Raw genomic sequence first — 19,268 nt, 5'->3', positions numbered from 1 at the left:
TCAACCTGTCCAAACTCATCACCGAACCAAACCAAGAATCACAAGTCACAAGGAGGAGCGAGGGCAAGTCAAGCAAACCACCGAAGCAAAACCTCTACACCAACACACTATTTCTAGGAGCCGGAGTGAGGTATACCAATCATCATGAACAAACCAGATGGTTTTGTTCATAAATAAGCATGTGCATCAATCACACACAAGCAAAAGGGTGTGATTACCTGGTGTGCATCATCATTTGGTGATCAAACCATTTGATGCTGGCAAAAAGGGAATTAAACCAGAAGAAATCATCCCAGGGAAGCAATGGTCAAACCCATTGTGTTAACACTGGGGTAAACCAAAGAATCCAGCAAGGGAAAGATTCACATCTAGCCTACCCAACTCACCTAGCACTACATGGTCTGCTAACCATCAGACAAATAGGCAACTTGTGCCTATTCTTGTTTGTCAACAGCAAAGAACACTGGAAATCCAACATGGATTGCCCAGTGATGCATCCACAAAGTCACAGCTAGCCAACAAGGGTGGGAGCTACCTTAACAGCAAAGAATTGCTGTCAAGGCCACCTCAACCACTTAACCAATTCCAACAAAGAAACCATGCACGAGATATCATCACCCAAGTAGGGTTCAAAAGGAGGGCTAGGGTACACAACCAAGTGTTGGCATCCATCTAACCCTACCAAACTCAATGAAATGATCATAACTGCAGAGCGAGTTCACATCAATTATCCATGTGATTAAGCCAAACTAGACAGATAATTGAAATACACAAGCAACCGAGAATACATACACTTGCTAATGATCCGGAAGATCACTGCAAGCCACGACAGGTGCTTGGGGGTAAGCAAGAGCATGCACCAGCACATGCTTGAGTGCCACACGAGTCAAGTAAAAGCATCGATGAAACACAAGCCATAGTACAACGAGAAAATCATCAAGCACTGATGATTATATGATCATCAGGGTTTGCCTTAGCATACAAAAACTTGACAGGGGCAAGCCTGGCATCAATCCATGAATCATATAAATGAAATAGCCACAGTTAAGCAACAGTTATATCACAGACAATTACATAAATCATTTACAATTGTATCCAGAAGCACATCAAATACATGAGGTACCACTGGACCATAACAAACAAGTAAAACACTTCATGCTCATCACTGAATCATACCAACAAGCCAACAGTAATGCTCAGATGAGCAGGTTCATGAGTTAGAGCACAAGAACTAGCCACAACAACACTGGCACTTGCAAATTTGCAATAATAGCAATTTACAGTTAAGCCATTAAAGCATACATGATCACACATGAGTGTCAGGCAAGCATAGAAACAAGACAGAGGCACAGGGAAGAACCTAGCAAGAATGGTAAGCACTGGAATGGCCAGGGCAACAATGGCCAAGGCCAGTAGAGGCAGTGGCTTGAACAGCATGAGCAGCACAGCAGCACAGCAGCACGAGCAGCACAGCAGCACAACAACACGAGCAGAACAGCAGCAGCATCACGGCATGGCCGCACCTCTACGAGGCACGGCAAGCCAGTGATCAAGCTAGACGAAGAAGAGGAAGGGAAGGAGTAGAACAGGCAAAGGAGAGAGAGCAGGAGGTGGCGCACATACCCGGGGGCAAGCAGACGTGTAGATGCGGCCATGGCGGCCACGGCGGCGCACGCCGAGTGCTCGGTAGCACCTGGCCAGGCCAGGCCATGTGCCGACAAGCGCCGCAGCGCCCCACACCACCGTGGCGAGGCCCACGGCGGCGCCATCGCGCCTAGAGCTCAGGAAGCAGCGGGATCACCACGATCCCGTAACCCTAGCCGCCTCGGAGGAGACCGAGGACGAGCTGGAGCCGCAACCGCTCCAGATCGATGCGGATGAGGATGACCGCCGTCGTGGGGCGCGTCGATTGCGCACCATGGCGGGGGCCAAGTCCGGCGGAGTTCGCCGGAATCGAGCGGCGACGGCGGGGGCGACGCGAATCGCCAGAGAGGGGATTAGGGTTAGGGTTCGGACACGCGCGAGAGAGAGAGAGAGGAGTGAGGCTGGTCGAGCCGGACCAGGTGGGTCGGTCGACCTAACCCCACTGGGTTACACCGAAAGGTGGGCCCAGGGGCATTTTTGCCATTTCACAATCCTTTATAAATGCAGAAACTTTGAAAATGCACCATAAATGTTTCCTAGCTCTAAAAAAATAATTAAAAATATGAAAACCACTCAGTATAAAAAACTCTATCATAATAAAATATGAAATAGAATTTTTGAAGATAAACAAGAATAAGTTCAAATTTGATGATTAAAATAATCATTTAAAATCACATAAATTATTTTAAATAATGAAAATAAGTCCATAAATTCTTTTGGACTTTAAAAACACCTTGACAACATTTCAAGGTTGTATGTTGCCCTAAATAAAGTATCCCCAAATTATTCTTAGTATTAACCTCTCATGAAATGATAAAGACATCGGAAGGGGGGAAAAAACCTAAAACTGGAATCATGCATCAATGCTTCTTTAACCATTGCCCTTATCGGACAATGATGCTATTTTTCAGAACCAGAGGACAAGGGTCAGTCCACACCATCCAACTGCAGAACTTTGCAGTGTTCAGGCAAGTTCATCACTTGCTCATGTCATTTGAGTATTTCTATCAAATTAATTGCAAAGTACTATGGTTATCACTATTGCATAAAAATCAAAACCACTACTTTCATAACTATGAATATGACTATGTGGTGGGCAATGGAACCATGGATTGTGTTGATATGGTGGAGGTTCCATTGCACGGGTTTATATCCATCTAGGATTAAACAACAAATGTCGCCAGATGATTCTTGTGCCGTAATACCCGTGTTAACCATAAGATCCGGAGTGGGACGGAGTAGTCAAAAGTGTTTCCACCTCTCGTTCATCAACGGATGCGCTTTACCGTAGTACACTTGTAATCCAAGGGGGCAAGCGGTGAGGCTGGGGAGTCCTAAGTCCCCACGGCATTGTCCGTAGTACACTTGTCGCCCGAAGGAGCAAGCGGTGAGGCTGGGGAGTCCTAAGTCCCCACGGTATTGCGGTCTATGATGGGTTGCAGCTACCGGCGTAGGAGTGTATGGTAGAGCCCAGCACTATCGTCGTGGTCGGGGTCCACCTTGAAATCTACAGAAATAATGGGACCGGCGTGGACCCAGGGTCGGGGCATGCAACAAAGGGTGGGTGTTCGAGGTAGCGGAGGAACATGATTGGCTAGACCTTATACCGGGCCTCACACCGAAGGAAGTGTGGACGGGAAAGCTGCTCGGTTGGCACCAAGGTTAAGATCTCTTATGGGTAAAGCAACACACCTATGCGAGTGTAAAGAACCGTGACTCGTCACTCCCTGTTCCGGGATGAGGAACTGCGAACGCGGCCGGAAAGGAGCTCCATGAAGTTCTAGTAAACCGGTGAAGGCCGACGGACATAGCTCTTTGAAATAAAAGCAATCTCTTGAAGAAATGTTTACCAAAACTTGCATTGGTATTAGACTTTCTCGGTCTAATATCGTAGCTAGCGCATTAAACACCTCTTATCTATAATGAACTTGTTGAGTACGCTCGTACTCATACCACTCTTAAATCCCATGCTTAGATTGTCCGAATCGTCCGGAGGAGGACTACGACAACAATGAAGGAGCCGAGATCATCGGCTACGATGAACCGGACCTCTCGAGGAGGTGTTGAAGGCGTAGACTATCTCATAGTCTACGGATCCGGGAGGCTTCCGGAGGAGATCAAGCCTAGAGACATCCAGTAGTAGTAGTAACCGAGCAGCCCGAACTCTTAGTATTTAGCTGCTCGAGGCAATAAATGTATAGTTTAATGAGACTCGTCTGTTGGAAGCTAAGTTGGGTTCACCTTGAACCCAGGAGTATCCCTCTGAGGACCCAAGAGGAGCTCCAAGACAATATATGTTTGATGCTTGTAATAATAAGTGAATGAGTTATGGACCCTGCTATGTTCTGTTGTACTACTCTGAGGGATGTAATATTTGCGGAATGGTACTTCGTGAATGTTATATCAACGACTGGCATACTACAACATGCAGTGGTATGCAGGGTCACCACACCGGTCTCATAGTGTAGTTGGAGACCGGCTTATAGTTTAGTTGCCGTACTATCAAGAGGGCTCTCGAGTGAGTAACTCGATCGTATCGTTCGGAGAGAGCTCAAACCTTTGCATCCTTGCATCATCTGTCTTGGTTGTTATTTGGACCTTATCCATGTGATGTTTTAGAGCTTGTGCTTATTCTCATGACAAGTTCTAGTTCATCGAAAACGGATTTCGCATAGATCACTTGTTGCGTTTTCGAGTTTGATTCATCATCTTTCTTGGTTGCTATTTGGATCTTATCCATGTGATGATTTAGAGCTTGTGCTTATTCTCATGACAAGCTCTAGTTCATCAAGAATGGTTTTTGCACGGGCAACTTGTTGCATTTTCGAGATTGGAGGTTTTACCGGTATGTCTTTTTTAGATAGGTCAAACCTTTCATCATTTGTTTCTATCCTCCCTTGTTGGACTATGATGGTTTCCTGCATGATCTTGTAGAGCTTGTTCCTAGCTTCAAAACAAGCCCAAGATCATCAAAATCGGAGTCCGGATGCTAAAGTTATGCCCGTTTTAGTTTTGGTGTTTCTGCAGCTTGCCGAGCCGGATTTTCCCCCTCGAAATCGGCTAAGGACCGAAGAAAAGCAGCTCGGGACAGGGGCCGGACTTTTGGCCGGATTTTTACCAGGTTTTGTCCCTGAGGCCGGATTATCCGGGGGGGGCGGATTATCCGGGCCTTACTTAGGCCGGATTATCCGTCCCTGGTTTTGCCCAACGGCTCGATTTTCTTGGGGGGTTCTTCTTCCTCCTTGGGCTGTGGCTTCTCTCACTCTCTCTCTCCTCCATTGTTGAACTAGAGAAGCTTGCACTATCTCTCAATCCCTCCATGATTCTTGCACCCATTTGAGGGAAAAGAGAGAGGAGATCTAGATCTACATTTCTACCAATCAAATCCATCTCTTTGTGAGTGGAACTCTCTAGATCTTGATCTTGGTGTTCTTTGTGAATTCCTTTGTTCTTCCTCTCTTATTCCCCCAATAGCTTTTGTAACTTTGTTGGAATTTGAGAGAGAAGGACTTGAGCATCTTTGTGGTGTTCTTGCCATTGCATTTGGTGCATCGGTTTGAGTTCTCCACGGTGATTCGTGGAGGGGAAAGCAAGAAGGTTGTTACTCTTGGGTTCTTGGAACCCTAGACGGATTCTAGGCCTTTGTGGCGATTTTTTGGGAGCCTCCAATTAAGTTGTGGATGTGTGCCCCAATCTTTGTGTAAGGACCGGTTTCCGCCTCGAAGGAAATCCCTTAGTGGAACCGTGACCTAGGCCTTTGTGGCGAGGGTCACCGGAGATTTAGGTGAGGCGCCTTCATGGCGTTCGGTGTGTGGTGTGAGTACCGCATCTTGGGGTGAAGTCTTTGTGGCGTTGGTGTGCATCGAGCAACCACACCTCAAGGTGAGCCTCTTGTGGCGTTCGGGAGCACTAAGCAACCGCACCTCTCCACCGGAGATTAGCACTCGCAAGAGTGTGAACTCCGGGATAAATCATCGTCTCCCGCGTGCCTCGGTTATCTCTATACCCGAGCTCTTTACTTATGCACTTTACCTTGTGATAGCCATCATGCTTTAAGTTATATATATCTTGCTATCACATACTTGCTTGTATTGCTTAGCATAAGTTGTTGGTGCACATAGGTGAACCATTGCTTAGAATAAGTTGTTGGTGCACATAGGTAAACAATAGTATATAGGCTTTGGGCTTGACAAAGTAAACGCTAGTTTTATTCCGCATTTGTTAAGCCCATCTCGTAAAAGTTTTAAATATCCTATTCACCCCCCCCCCCCCTCTAGGCGACATCCGTGTCCTTTCAGCAGTGTTCCAGCTGAAATGTCATACTTGAGGTTTTCTCATGGAGTTAGCGGCAGATCCAATCATATGTAAAAATTAGTTCCATGTACACCAGTCTGTATGTTTTGGGATTGACATTCAGTGTAGTTAAGAATGCATACACATGGTAGACCTTATCATGTGTAAGATACTCATAGTAAATATAATTGCATAGTTGTTATTAACCTCGGATAAAAAGTTAATTTAAAGGAGAACTTCAACAGCTTTTCAATGTATCCACAGTTTTACACTTCTGATCAAGAAAATTAGCTTAATTATACAATGGCCAAAGAAGTTCCTTTAAAAGTTATACATTGATTTCTAATTGATGATACAGTGACATATGTTTTAAAAAATAACAATTGTGCCAATCTTCCTTTATTTCCTCTCTGCGCTGTCTTTCATCAATTTTTTCTCTTATGCAAATCTATATTGAGTCATTTGACATGCTGATATCCCACGCTCTTATGCAAATCTATATTAAGTCATTTGACATGCTGATATCCCGCAAAAATAGAGTAAATCAAATTTTGAGTGGTACTTCAAAAATCCAACATAAATTTCCGCGGCAACGCGCGGGGTATCCTCTAGTTTGTCAATGCAGCGCGCTGAATTATGTCAAGTGCATATTGTTTTTTGGGAGAGGTGAAGACCTGATGAGGACTGAGGAGTGAGCAATGATGCATGCAACTTGCGAGGATGACGATGCAAGTGAGCTCGGTGAGTGGCTGCAAAGCCTCGTTGCGTGGATTGTTGCTCCTCTTGGCTTCGCCGTCGGATCGAGCTTCGGGCGAAATCCTAGCACGGATTCCAATCGATGCCGATGATGGTGACGCCATTCTCTTTCTTGTTTGCGTCGTTGTGAAGCTTCGATTCCGACCAACTCGAGTGGTTTTGACATCTCCAGGTGAAAACCTAAGCTCCACTGCGAGCGGGCGGCGGTCAAAGACTCGTCACTACCTTGTTGGATGTGCCGCCTTGGAGCTCTTGGCCCTCGCGGTGCAACTTGTTGGTGGTGGCCGGATAGCATGGCTTTGTGGTCAAGGGAGGCGGATGCTGGGTCGGCGGCCCCAGACGGTGGTGGTTTGTCGAGGCGGAGGCCTCCCATGCAACTATGGTCCTATGACGCAGGGGTGTGGCCTAGTGCAGTTTTGGGTGGTGAGCTTGGGCTATGTAGGCAGCCAGTTTCATCGACCCGCCTGGTTCGACTTTGGGCAATGCGAAGGTCGATCTAGCTGCTATTTCGGGGTGGCGATTGCGAAGGCATGGTGCTTGGGTGGCGACTTGGAGATTTGTGTAACGAGTATGTCGATCCGACTGGTTTGTTTTTGGGAAATGCAGAGGTCTTTCTGGCTGGTACGTCGGGGCGGCGTCGTTGTGTGGATAACGGGTCTCCTCACTTATGTGGTTTTTTTGTATTAGTTTTCCCTATAAACCAAACAATGTATAGTTTGTATGGTTTTTGGACCCAATTTTCCTTATATACTGTGTCACTCTTTCTACTAGTTGAATGTCCGTGCGTTGCTACGGTTTGATGCATTTGTCAAATATTTTTAATTACAGTATATGCATTATGACCATGTTACAACCATTATCGCCTTACATCTGCTTGCTCCCGATGACTCTCACTTCATGCTTTTTAAATTTCTTTTCTCTCCACACATTTAAAATAATGTACTTAAAAAATTGCATACTCCCCTAGCTAGTTTGTGCCAATTGTGACCATAATGTCCACCCCTTTTTTTACTACACCAGTCATATCTAGGCCTTGCTTGTGAATATATACAATGTGTCCGTGTTCTCGTACAGATTTCATATTCTTGTAAAGAATCATTTGCCAGGTAAAAAATGCAAGACACAAGAAAATTCATACATGGAACGAACAAATGAAGCCACTAAACTGAATCAAAAATTTCCATTTCAAACTTTGACGAAAGACCAAACTCATCTGCATATATTTGAAGTATGATTTTCTGGATAAACCAAAGACCATATGAATACATTGTTCGATGTGTTATCATTCTATTTAGCAATTTTCTCTCGACACAAAAAGTTGTTATATGTCTCATGCCTCCATACATACCTTGCATACCCTGAGATTCTGTTCTCTCTAAGGTATATCCTAACCCCTGCCCCCGGGGTATCTCATACAGTCGTCACGTCCTTGCCACTTTCTCTCTTTCTCGTTCTTTCTCATTACCAATCGTAAACTTGCATGCCTTCGTAGGTAGTCCTTATGGCACACAGTTGGTGCAGCTACTCTACCCAATACCTTAAGTGTGAATCTATGCTTATTCGTTGGTTAGAATGATCAATGTATACATTTTATTTTCAAAATGTGAATATCTTTTCGACCACGCGACGACAAACAATTTCTTCCCGCACATTGATGATGGTCATATTTGATAATGCCAAAGATGCTCGCTTGTATTTGATACTGCCCCATTCAGGTTTCCTAGGCCTCCGTATACATAGTATCTAATTGTTACAAATCAAAAGGTAGTTATAAGAAGAGTGTACCCAACCATATATTTAAAAGTATCCTTGTGTTCATAAATCAAATAGATGAGTGTAATAGGTCTGAGAAATAGTTCACTAATGTGGAGTTTCTTTCTATCACGCCTCGAAATCAACAATTGGCCTATTTGCACAACGACTTAGGAACGAGAAAGTGCTTCTCAATATAATTTGAGTTACATTTCTACTAAATCTATCTCTAATACAAGTAGAAACACCTCTTAAGATTCTACACAATGATAAGCATGCTTGTACTACTCATCCCATAGCCCGTCAAATAAAAAAAGAATACATCTAAATAGTTCCCCTTTGTTTGTCATCCTTACTTTATTTAACTTCTGCTTTCCTAATAGACATGGTCATAGATTTATTTCTTATCCAAGGTAGCAAAAGGTACCAATAAGTACATGAACATTAAATTATTTAAATCTTTGATGTTCTATCCAAAGAATAATTCATCTGAAAAGGCAAGAAACTGACAAACAAATGGCAATGTCAAAATAAAAACTGCTAGATTGGGACTGTTCAGATTATAACTTGCATACCGCTAATCTGAATCATGTAAACAACCTAGAGGGCCGCGCTGCTCCGGCATGAACTCGTCCTAGATCACGAAGGCGCCTGTCGTTGCCTAATCGACGGTACCTCGGAGGAGGGATCCTCACGAGGGGGAAAAGAAGTAGGGGCCATAGGGCGGAGTGCACACGGGACGGTGGTACGCGAGTTACCCAGCTTCGGAACACCTGCACGATGACAGGGCCTACTGCTGCTTGTCTGGAATTATCTGGGCGCTTTCGCGTTGTTACAATGAGTTGTGGTTGTGCCCCTAGGGCTCCCGGGATCCGGCTTATAAAGGCGCACGGATCTAGGGTTTACATGGAGAGTCCTAGCCGGATTACAGACAGCCTAACTACGGTACAATATTTTGCCGTGCACGTCACGGATCCGCCTTCCATATACGTCGTCCTGGATCCGGGTTCCTCATGGGCCTCCATGGATCCGGGTTACTCCTATGTCGGTACAGATCCGGCCTGCTGATCCTGGGCTGGACTTCTTCCTTCATGATCAACGAGCAATCGGGCCGCCCGATGGGCCACATGCCTCATCACCGTCCGTGGGCCACCCGGGCTTGCCGGATCTAGGCACCTGTCGATGGTACACCTATGAAGTATACCCACAACAGTAGCCCCCAGAGTTCTCCGAGTTTCACCTGCAGTTTCCTCCTTGCTGGTTCATAATAATCTCCGGCAAACGTTGGTAACGCGGAGAAACTTGAAGAACTCCAACTTTGCATTTTCTTCTTTTCTTCAACTTATAGTCGGAAAATGCTCCCACCCCGCGGGACTTCATCCATCGACGTTCAAACGAACATCTCCGGGTTACTCCCTGCTCGAATGAGAGACAACTTATCTTCACGCATTTACCCGGAATCTTAAAAAGACTCAAACGGTTCCGCCAATTCTGGCGCCATTTTTGCGCGATTCGCGTGGTAACTTATCTCTAGCCATTTTTACTGCTAGGGTTTGGGACACGTGTCACACATCCAACGGCGCGACGCTTGCGTTCCGACCACAGGATGCGGAACACGAATCTCATTCCCACAGCCTATAAATACCAGCCGTCGACCCCTTTACCCCTCATTCACCCCCTCCTCTCCTCTCTGCCGAGCGCCGCCCGAGAGCTTCTCCGCCGCCGTGCCGGAACCTGCCGGAGAACCACCGGAGCATCACCGGAGCACTCCCGCCACCGCAGTGTTCTTCGTGTTCATAACTCCGACGAGCTACCGCAACTCCGGCCACCGCACGCCATTACGGTAAACTTCGAACTCAACTTTCGCACCGTAGTTGGTAGGGATGAACTTGGGGAAGATGAAGTGGGATCCGACTAAGGAAAGTTTCCGCCAACCTTTTTCTCCAGATGTCTTCAACAACTCCGCCTCCGACCTCGGAACCGATTATGGCGACGCCTATCTCCTCCGCCCCTCCTCCTTTCGTTCCCATCAGGCTGGATCCTTCAAAGGATTCCGGCAAGGAGACTGAGGGAACTTCTGCTCACCCGGAAAAAACCTCCGAGGCGGGCCAGACGGAGCAGCAGGCGGAAGAAGCTGCCAAGAAATCCAAAGCTCGGAAGCGCGATTCTGAAGCTAAGGGAAAATGGTGGCCCTGTACCACCACTGAAACGGAACTAAAGAACCTCGAGGCGGAGGGTTTCCTGCAACCCGGAAGCTGGAGGTCAGTTCCACTAGAACCAACTCCGGCTCCTAAGGAGGACGAGATGGTGCTGACAAAAGCATTAGTGGAGCGCGGATTCTCGTTTCCGCCTTCAGACTTCTTCCGAGAAATTCTGAAGACATATGGGCTCCAACCCCACAATATATCTCCAAACAGTGTGCTCGCCATTAGCAACCATGTCGCTCTCTGCGAAGGCCACCTCCGCGTGACTCCAGAGCTTCCTCTGTTCCAGTACTTCTTCACTGTCAAGAAAGAGAAGATCCGCCAAACTTCCGAACCGCCAACTTGCGGATCCATCACTTTCCTCCTCCGCCCGGTCGCGTCTACCCCCACACCGATCGCCATGAATCCGCGAGGTACCGGTCCGGAGGCTTCTTCTACCCGAAGGACGTCTCCGACCCGGCGAGCGACAAAAACTTCCAACATTCAAGAACAGCCCCGCCAACGAGACTCCGGCATGGACACAGGTGCCCTCACCTCTCCGACTCGCCTCGGCCGAACCGCGCGAGTAAGGCGGATCCGCAAGCTTACGGAGGAGGGGCTCACGAGGAAGGATTTGACCCTCTCCTCGGTTTACCAAGCGGATCCAGCCGCTTCAACACGAGGGACCGATTGATGTTTGAATACACGGGCGCGAAGACTCAATGCGCGCCACCAAAGATAACCCGTCCGCCGACGCTATTGACAAGAGGATCCGGCTCCTCCTCAAAATCCCACGTGAACTCCATGTTCACGTATGCAACAAAGACATCCACACGGAGGGATCCGGAACCGCGGTACGGCATCTGGACTTGATTTATTGTTTTTCTTCAAACTTTGCCTAAGTTTTTATCTTTGCACTAGCTCGAAGCGCTTGAAGAGAGTGAACTCGGAAACCTCCTCCGAGTCCCATCTACCGGTAACCCGGATCCGAAGCCGCATCGGAGGCGGAAGCTCCCGAAGCCAGCCGCCCGCGAAGAGGAAAAGGCCAGCCCCTTCCAGCTCCCCGGCGAAACGCCCCCGCGAAACACTCGGCATCGCGGCTACTCGGAAGGCCGAGGCGGAAAAGAAGCGCCTCGCGCCGATCAATACCAAGCAACAAAGGGCAGCCTCGCCATCCAAGCACTTTTTCAAGCCTTCCGGTAAGCGTCTCCTTTCTGAGATCCAAGTTCCAGTTTTAACACTTGTTCTTATGTTTGCATGCTTTTCCTGTAGTTCCGGAAGCCAACCTCCCAAGGCCCCGAGGGTCACCAAGAAGAAGGTCAAGCCATCTCCGGCTTCTGTCCCTATCACTCCTGAGGTGGAAGTTCCGCCGAAGGCTTCATCTCGCCAGCAAGCCGGATCCGAAGGATGTCATTGACCTTGACGACATTCCCGAAGATCCCGTTTACCGTGGCGACTCCGCCAAGGGAACCTCCTCGCCCATTCCTCCGCCTGATCAGCCAAGCTCCGCTTTCGCGGGGCCAACCGGAGAAGAGCAGGAGCAGAAGGCCAAGCTACTTCAAGTCACCAACGCGACCCGCGTCAACCTCCAACCAACTCCGTCTCTCCAAAAGCTTACTCTTGCAGAACGTCACGCGAAGGTTTCCGTCATGCTGAACACAGTATGGGGAAAACCGGAAGAGGAGGTGCGCGAACTCGCCGACCTGGAGGAAAACTTGAAGGATTTTTTCGCCAAGCACAGGGAAGTGCGGCAGGTAATACTAGCCCCCAAGCATTGGGTGATATAGTTCCGAATAACATGTATTATCCGATGCTTTCCCAAAATGTACTTTAGGCGGAAATTTAAAATTTTTATATCTCAAACTGAACTCCTCGCTAGCCCCCAAGATTTTGAATATCCGGCTAACTCCCTGCTGCTTCACAGACCACACGGAAATTGCATGAAGATTTGCGCATCCATGTCGTCGGAGCAGATCACGGAGATCGAGGGGCTGCGCCGTAACGCGGAAAACAGCCAAAAGGCTATCCAGCTGCTTGAGACCCGCTCGAAAGGTACAAGATCCGGATTTTTTACTTTTTGTGTTAAGTCATAATGCATGATGCATAATATGTGCAACTTGTCTGCCTTCAGAAGAATCTGCTAAGCGCTCCTCGCTTGATGAGCTTTCCGCCAAGGTCACGGTGCTTGAGGCGGAGAACGAGTCCCTCCAAAACTTTATGAAAGAATCCTCAAGCAAAGAGACTGAAGCGAGGAGAGAACTCTCCGAGAAGCATTCCCGCGAGAAGGCGGAGCTGATCGACAAGCTGGAGAAAAGCCAAGGCCGCGTGATCTCCACACTCGCCAAGAACAAAGCCCTGGAAACGGAGGCGGAAGCCATTGACAAACTTATCTTCCGTAAGCATTCTTCCGCGTCGTTGCTCCGACCATCTTTCATGTTTTCTCTGACGGAACTGAACCTCTTTTCTTCCACAGCAAGTCTTGGCTTTGAGTGGACGAAAGATTCAAACCCGACGAGGACGGAAGCCTACGAGGAAGTGCGGAACTCCATTGATGCACTCGTTTGGAGCCCGTCGCGGAATTGCCACGGCTCTATCGCTAAAGAAGGCCAAAACCTCGGTCATCGATACGATGACCAATCTTATGCGACAGGTGCCGGAGTTCATCAAGGACCGGCAGAAATCTTCGGCGCGCGGAGCCGCCTCCTTGGTCCTGGCCACCCGCAAGGCTTTCTTCCCCTCACTCAACCTCGGCGCAAGTTGCCCGCGGAGCCCCGAGAGTTCCGACATGAGCGCCCTTCTCGCGGAAACCGAAGGCTATGAAGAGCTGTTTGTCGGGCGAGTGGATCACTCGTTACGGTACAACAAGCACAACCTGCCCGAAGGTTTTTCCGATGCGGAGGAGGAAGCGAGCGAGCCGGAGTTTTATGGGGAAGGATCCGGGTCCAAGCAACGAGCATTCCGGAGGAAACTCCGGAAACGACTCGAAGCCGGATCCGGTGACGATGGACGACGGCTCCAGCTACCAGCAGTCTGAAGAGGAGGACTCCGAGTAGAGTTCCTGTTCAAAACAATGAAACAAGTTGCATCATTTTGACCCCAGCGAGGGTTTGTAATAAGACTTTAAATTCTTAAGTAGCTAGGAACGAAACAATTATGCGTGGGGCGGAAACACTTATCCTGCTATCCATTTAATATTATGCACATGTTTCGTTTTATGTCGGAAAGCAAGTGCTGATCTCGTTATTTTCCGGCTTGCCCGCTTGACCTTCCACGAGCCGGAAAACCTTAGCCGGAGACGCTCGCCGGCCGGCGACGAAGCCCAATGGCAATCCGTCCATAACCGCGGAAACAAGCCCCCGAGGCATAGGTGCCGGAAATCGCTACTAGGAATCCACGAGTTCGCAACGAGATAACAACTTAATCGGAAAACTTAAGCTTACGTCCCGAAGGACGATTTTAGAAATCACAACTTTTATACACGCCTAGGCGGAAAACATCCAGCTCTGCGGTTTTAGTCGGAAAAAACATACACGATCTAAAATGAACAAGTAAAGGAGGTAAAAGACTCAAAGAGTGAACCATAAGCTTTATTTCATTGATCATGTATAACTATTACGGAGTTTGTAACTCGGAAAAATATGCTAAGTGTAGAAAGGACGTAGCTGTGCGATATTCCAAGGGCGATCTGTTTCATCGTAGATGTCATCCGGATCCTCACGCTTGCGTTTCCGGCGCCGGCTAGCGGGTCTATCCCTCAGCTCGCGGAAATCGACAAGGTAGTACGATCCGTTATGAAGCACTTTGCTAACGACAAAGGGTCCTTCCCATGGAGATTGCAACTTATGGTCTTTCACTCGTCGAAGGCGGAGGACCGGGTCTCCGGCCGTGAAGGAGCGTTTCCGAACTCGACGACCGTGATAGCGTCGGAGCTTCGCCGGTAGATGGCGGAGCGCCGGTCGGCGAGGTTCCGAGCTTCTTCGATCGAGGTCCACGGATAGCTGTCCGGCCTCGTCGACTGTTTCATCGTTATAGGCGGAAACTCGCGGTGAATCATGGATGATGTCGGAGGGAATGACGGCTTCGGATCCGTATACCAGGAAGAAAGGGGTAAACCCCGTTGACCCGTTAGGGGTAGTTCGCAAACTCCACAAAACAGCGTCCAGTTCGTCAGCCCAAGCTCCGGCTGCTCGTCGCAGCGGTTCCTCGAGGCGTGGCTTGATTCCTGATAATATTAGACCGTTAGCTCTTTCGACTTGTCCATTGGATTGTGGGTGAGCCACAGATGCAAGGTCCAATCGAATCCCCATTGTCTCACAGTAATCCTTCAATTCTCCCTGAGCGAAGTTTGTGCCATTATCTGTGATTATGCTGTGAGGGATGCCGAATCTCATTACGAGGCTGATGACAAATTTTAGTGCCGTAGCACCGTCGGCTTTTCTCACTGGCTTGGCCTCGATCCACTTGCCGAACTTGTCAACAGCGACCAGGAGGTATTCGCAACCACCAGGAGATGATCTTTTTAACTTACCAACCATATCGAGCCCCCAGACTGCAAATGGCCAGGTGATAGGTATGGTCTTCAGCTCTTGGGCTGGAGCGTTTGGTTGAGTAGCGTAGTACCGACAACCTCGGCAGGTCTTGACTATCTTATCGGCGTCTTCTTTAGCCGTGAGCCAATAAAAGCCTAGCCGAAAAGCTTTTGCAACGAGTGATCCGGGAGCGGCATGGTGCCCGCAGTCCCCGCGTGGATCTCTCTGAGGATTTCAATGCCATCTTGATTTGAGACGCATTTGAGAAATACCCCTGTGGCGCTTCGTTTGTAGAGCTGTCCATCAACAATTGTGTAGGATCGTGCTCGTCTGATGATCTGGCGCGCGACTGTCGTTGCCTAATCGACGGTACCTCGGAGGAGGGATCCTCACGAGGGGGAAAAGAAGTAGGGGCCATAGGGCGGAGTGCACACGGGACGGTGGTACGCGAGTTACCCAGCTTCGGAACACCTGCACGATGACGGGGCCCTACTGCTGCTTGTCCGGAATTATCCGGGCGCTTTCGCGTTGTTACAATGAGTTGTGGTTGTGCCCCTAGGGCTCCCGGGATCCGGCTTATAAAGGCGCACGGATCTAGGGTTTACATGGAGAGTCCTAGCCGGATTACAGACAGCCTAACTACGGTACAATATCTTGCCGTGCACGTCACGGATCCGCCTTCCATATACGTCGTCCTGGATCCGGGTTCCTCATGGGCCTCCATGGATCTGGGTTACTCCTATGTCGGTACAGATCCGGCCTGCTGATCCTGGGCTGGACTTCTTCCTTCATGATCAACAGCAACTGGGCCGCCCGATGGGCCACATGCCTCATCACCGTCTGTGGGCCACCCGGGCTTGCCGGATCTAGGCACTGTCGATGGTACACCTATGAAGTATACCCACAACAGCGCCCTCTTGCGGTAGTCCTTGAGCTTCTCGAGCAACTCCTGCAGCGCCGCCGCTGCCACCACCAGCTCTGTCATCTCCCACCTAACGTGACTCTGCCACCTCCAAGACCAAGAGAAGGGGGTCAAGGAAGGAGTGCTGGATCAAGGACAAAAGAGAACTCCAAAGATCTGTGATTGACCAATGATGGCATGATCCAAAGATCTGTGATTGACCAATGATGGCATGATCCAATCAACAACTGCAATCTCTTCAATTAAGATGTCTGATAATTTGCAAACCAAAAAGGTAACAACTTGGCAAGAACAACTTCTAATGCAACCAGGGTGATCAGATGAATTACTAATGAATATAGCAGAAGCGGAATTATGGGGTTGTTGGATGAAAATGGCAGTGAGTTAAAATACTAAACCTGCTATAGCGTGCGGTGATCCTAAGCATGTCTTCTTTTCTAATAGGTCGCTAACCGCACAATGAGTCCCTAATGTGCTGCCAAAACGAATTACAGTGATGTTTGCTTTTAGCATATATCAACGTGAGATGATTATAACCTGGCCAGCATATGCAGGTAGCACAAAGAAACCTCAATTTGACTAACCACTGACTCAGGCACCAAAAGGCCTCTCTGCAGTTTGTTTGTGCCACTATTGGATACTTGCACTAAACAATGGCGAACACCAAGCAGGGAGCACATGTGAGAGAATGACAAATGAGTAGACTCAATTAACACAAATGTTGTGTTTGGTGTCAAAATCAATGAGTAGACTGAATTAACACAAATATTGTGTTTGATGTATAAATTATGTTTCTAAAATACTCCATCCGTCTTAAAAAAAAAGGCTGCTCAACATTTTCTAGATACTTGTCTATAACTAAAATATGTCTATATACCCCCGTATGTAGACAAAGTTAAGCAGCTTTTTTAATGGATGGAAGGCGTATTTATACTTAGAAAGCTCAGATCAGAAGTGAAAACGACAGACAGAGAAGACAGCAGGTACCTGAATCTATGTTGAACTGCAGAATCTTCATGGGGCAAGGTATGGACTTTTCTCTTGGTGGCTCAGCTTCTGCATAACGGATATATTGTCCAGTTTGTTGTAGCATAAGAAAGATAGATCTACCTGAAAATCAATAAACACAAGTAAGCGCAACAAAAAAAATCCTGCATATGTTTGCACTGTACAAATGCTATGGTACGGCAAATTCCGATCTTTGTAAACATTGCACCACTAAAAATAGAAATTTAGGGATCACCTTCTGTAATAGCCTGATTGCAGGCCTAAACATCAGTAGTGAACCGGCTTCTCTGCAATCACAGGACTCTGCAATCTCCATGCCAACGGATTTCATACTCTCAATCGGATTACAATTTTCATCAAAATTCCATGCGCCACATGGATTGATAAATATGTGAGATTTTTGTCTGAACAAAATTGTGCAGAACTATGGTCACTACCAAAACATGCGGTGTGTGTCCAAAACTCTAAACACATCCTGGCCATAAGCCTAGGATGAGCGTACAGATGCTGGCCGTAAGAAAGTGCCGTGCCTTTCAATCGCAAATCACCCGTATATGTAGAATTAAACTGCAAGAACAAAACTCAATCGCCAGCACTAAGGTAGAATTAATAAGATGTTCGGAATTTACCTGCTGGTATAGGTCATAGAGGAGGATGGCGACGTCGTTCTGGAAGTGAGAGATGATGGCGGTGGAGGACGAGGGGCCCATCTGACGCCGAAGCCGGTGTAGGTCACGGCGGCGTAGAATTGGTCTGGGTAGGCGACGGCGAAGATCGCCAGGGTCTTAAATCTCTCATGGTTTCGAGATCACCCGCCTATCAATGCCGCCACCCAATCGAGGCGATGTACGGAGAGAACTCCGAGGGTGACTCTGAAGGTGCGCAGATGGAACTCCGAGGGTGACTCTGAGGGTGCGCGGATGGATCCTGGCCCTGGTAGCGGAAATCGAATGCGGCTCGTCGGAGAAGATGGGGTCATACCCGATGTCAATGCCCATGTCCTCCTTGAGGCTCGAGACAGGGAGAGGCTGTTCGTCCATAGAAGGGGAGGGTAGAGGCCGGCGAGGTCGTGGTCAGGCTAGAAGGAGAACTGGGCGGGGTTAGGATGCCGGAGCGACTGCGGTCTGCGGGAGGGACGAAGGAAGAGCGACATATTTTTGCTCACGATGGAATTAGGTGTCAAATCCCGGATTTTTGGGCGTATAGTTTCTTTTAAGAACTTTCCTTGTTCGTTCGGTGGAACCGGTGCAACATCAGCTCTAGATTGGATGGTCAGGATCTTTTCAATGACGACCACCAAAGTGCGTTGAGTGTCAAACGACCAACTCCCATTTAATAGTAAAGATAAAGATCTAATCGAGCGGATATCGACCGCTTTATCTAAAAAAATGAGTGTGTATGTCGAGCAACTAAAATCTGAAACTTGGAGCCATTGACAGTTGACAAAGAATATAGTACTCCCTCTGTTTATATATAAATAAATGTCCGAGGTTTGTCTAAATTTAAATCTACCTATAAATAGCGTCTGGATACATGTAAATTTTAAAAAATCTTAGACGTCTATTTATGAACATAAGTTATATTTTATTATGATATGGAGAAGAATTTAGCATCCGGAGCATATATTTGCTCCCATTTCCTATTTTTTTTGTTTTCAAAATACTTTTAGCTACACATTGTGGCTGCCCTAAGCTAGAGTCAGCTCAGATCCTAGCTAATACACGGATCGTGCATGATCTATTCAACGCATGGATAGCTATATGATCTGGTCGAGCGCTTGACTAATTCAGTCCAACACGATAGTTAATCATGGCATTTGTAGTAAAATGCTGTTTTGTGCAATATGGCCGTGATTTTGTGCGAAAATTCTGCCAACAAGTGGTATTATGGCGATTAACTCGCTCAGAATAGCAGAATTTCCTAGGATCCTCCTACATGTACCCAAACGGAAATAGAGCAGCAGAAGAAAGGAGCTGTACATTCCCGTGGTAGCGATGACGCGCAAGTGACACGAGAAATCGCCCGGATCAGCCGCCATCATCAGCCCATCACGGAGCCACGTGACGCGGCCCCACCAAGAACCCCGTCAGCGAGAGGCCCCACGTGTCAGGGCCCCACCTTCTCCCCACTGACACTCGGTCCGTCCTCTCGGACCGACCCCACTTGTCAGCGACACGCTTT

Source organism: Lolium rigidum, chromosome 3 (genome assembly GCF_022539505.1).
Source record: "Lolium rigidum isolate FL_2022 chromosome 3, APGP_CSIRO_Lrig_0.1, whole genome shotgun sequence".
Taxonomy (NCBI): domain Eukaryota; kingdom Viridiplantae; phylum Streptophyta; class Magnoliopsida; order Poales; family Poaceae; genus Lolium; species Lolium rigidum.
Note: the sequence above shows the minus strand (reverse complement) of the source record.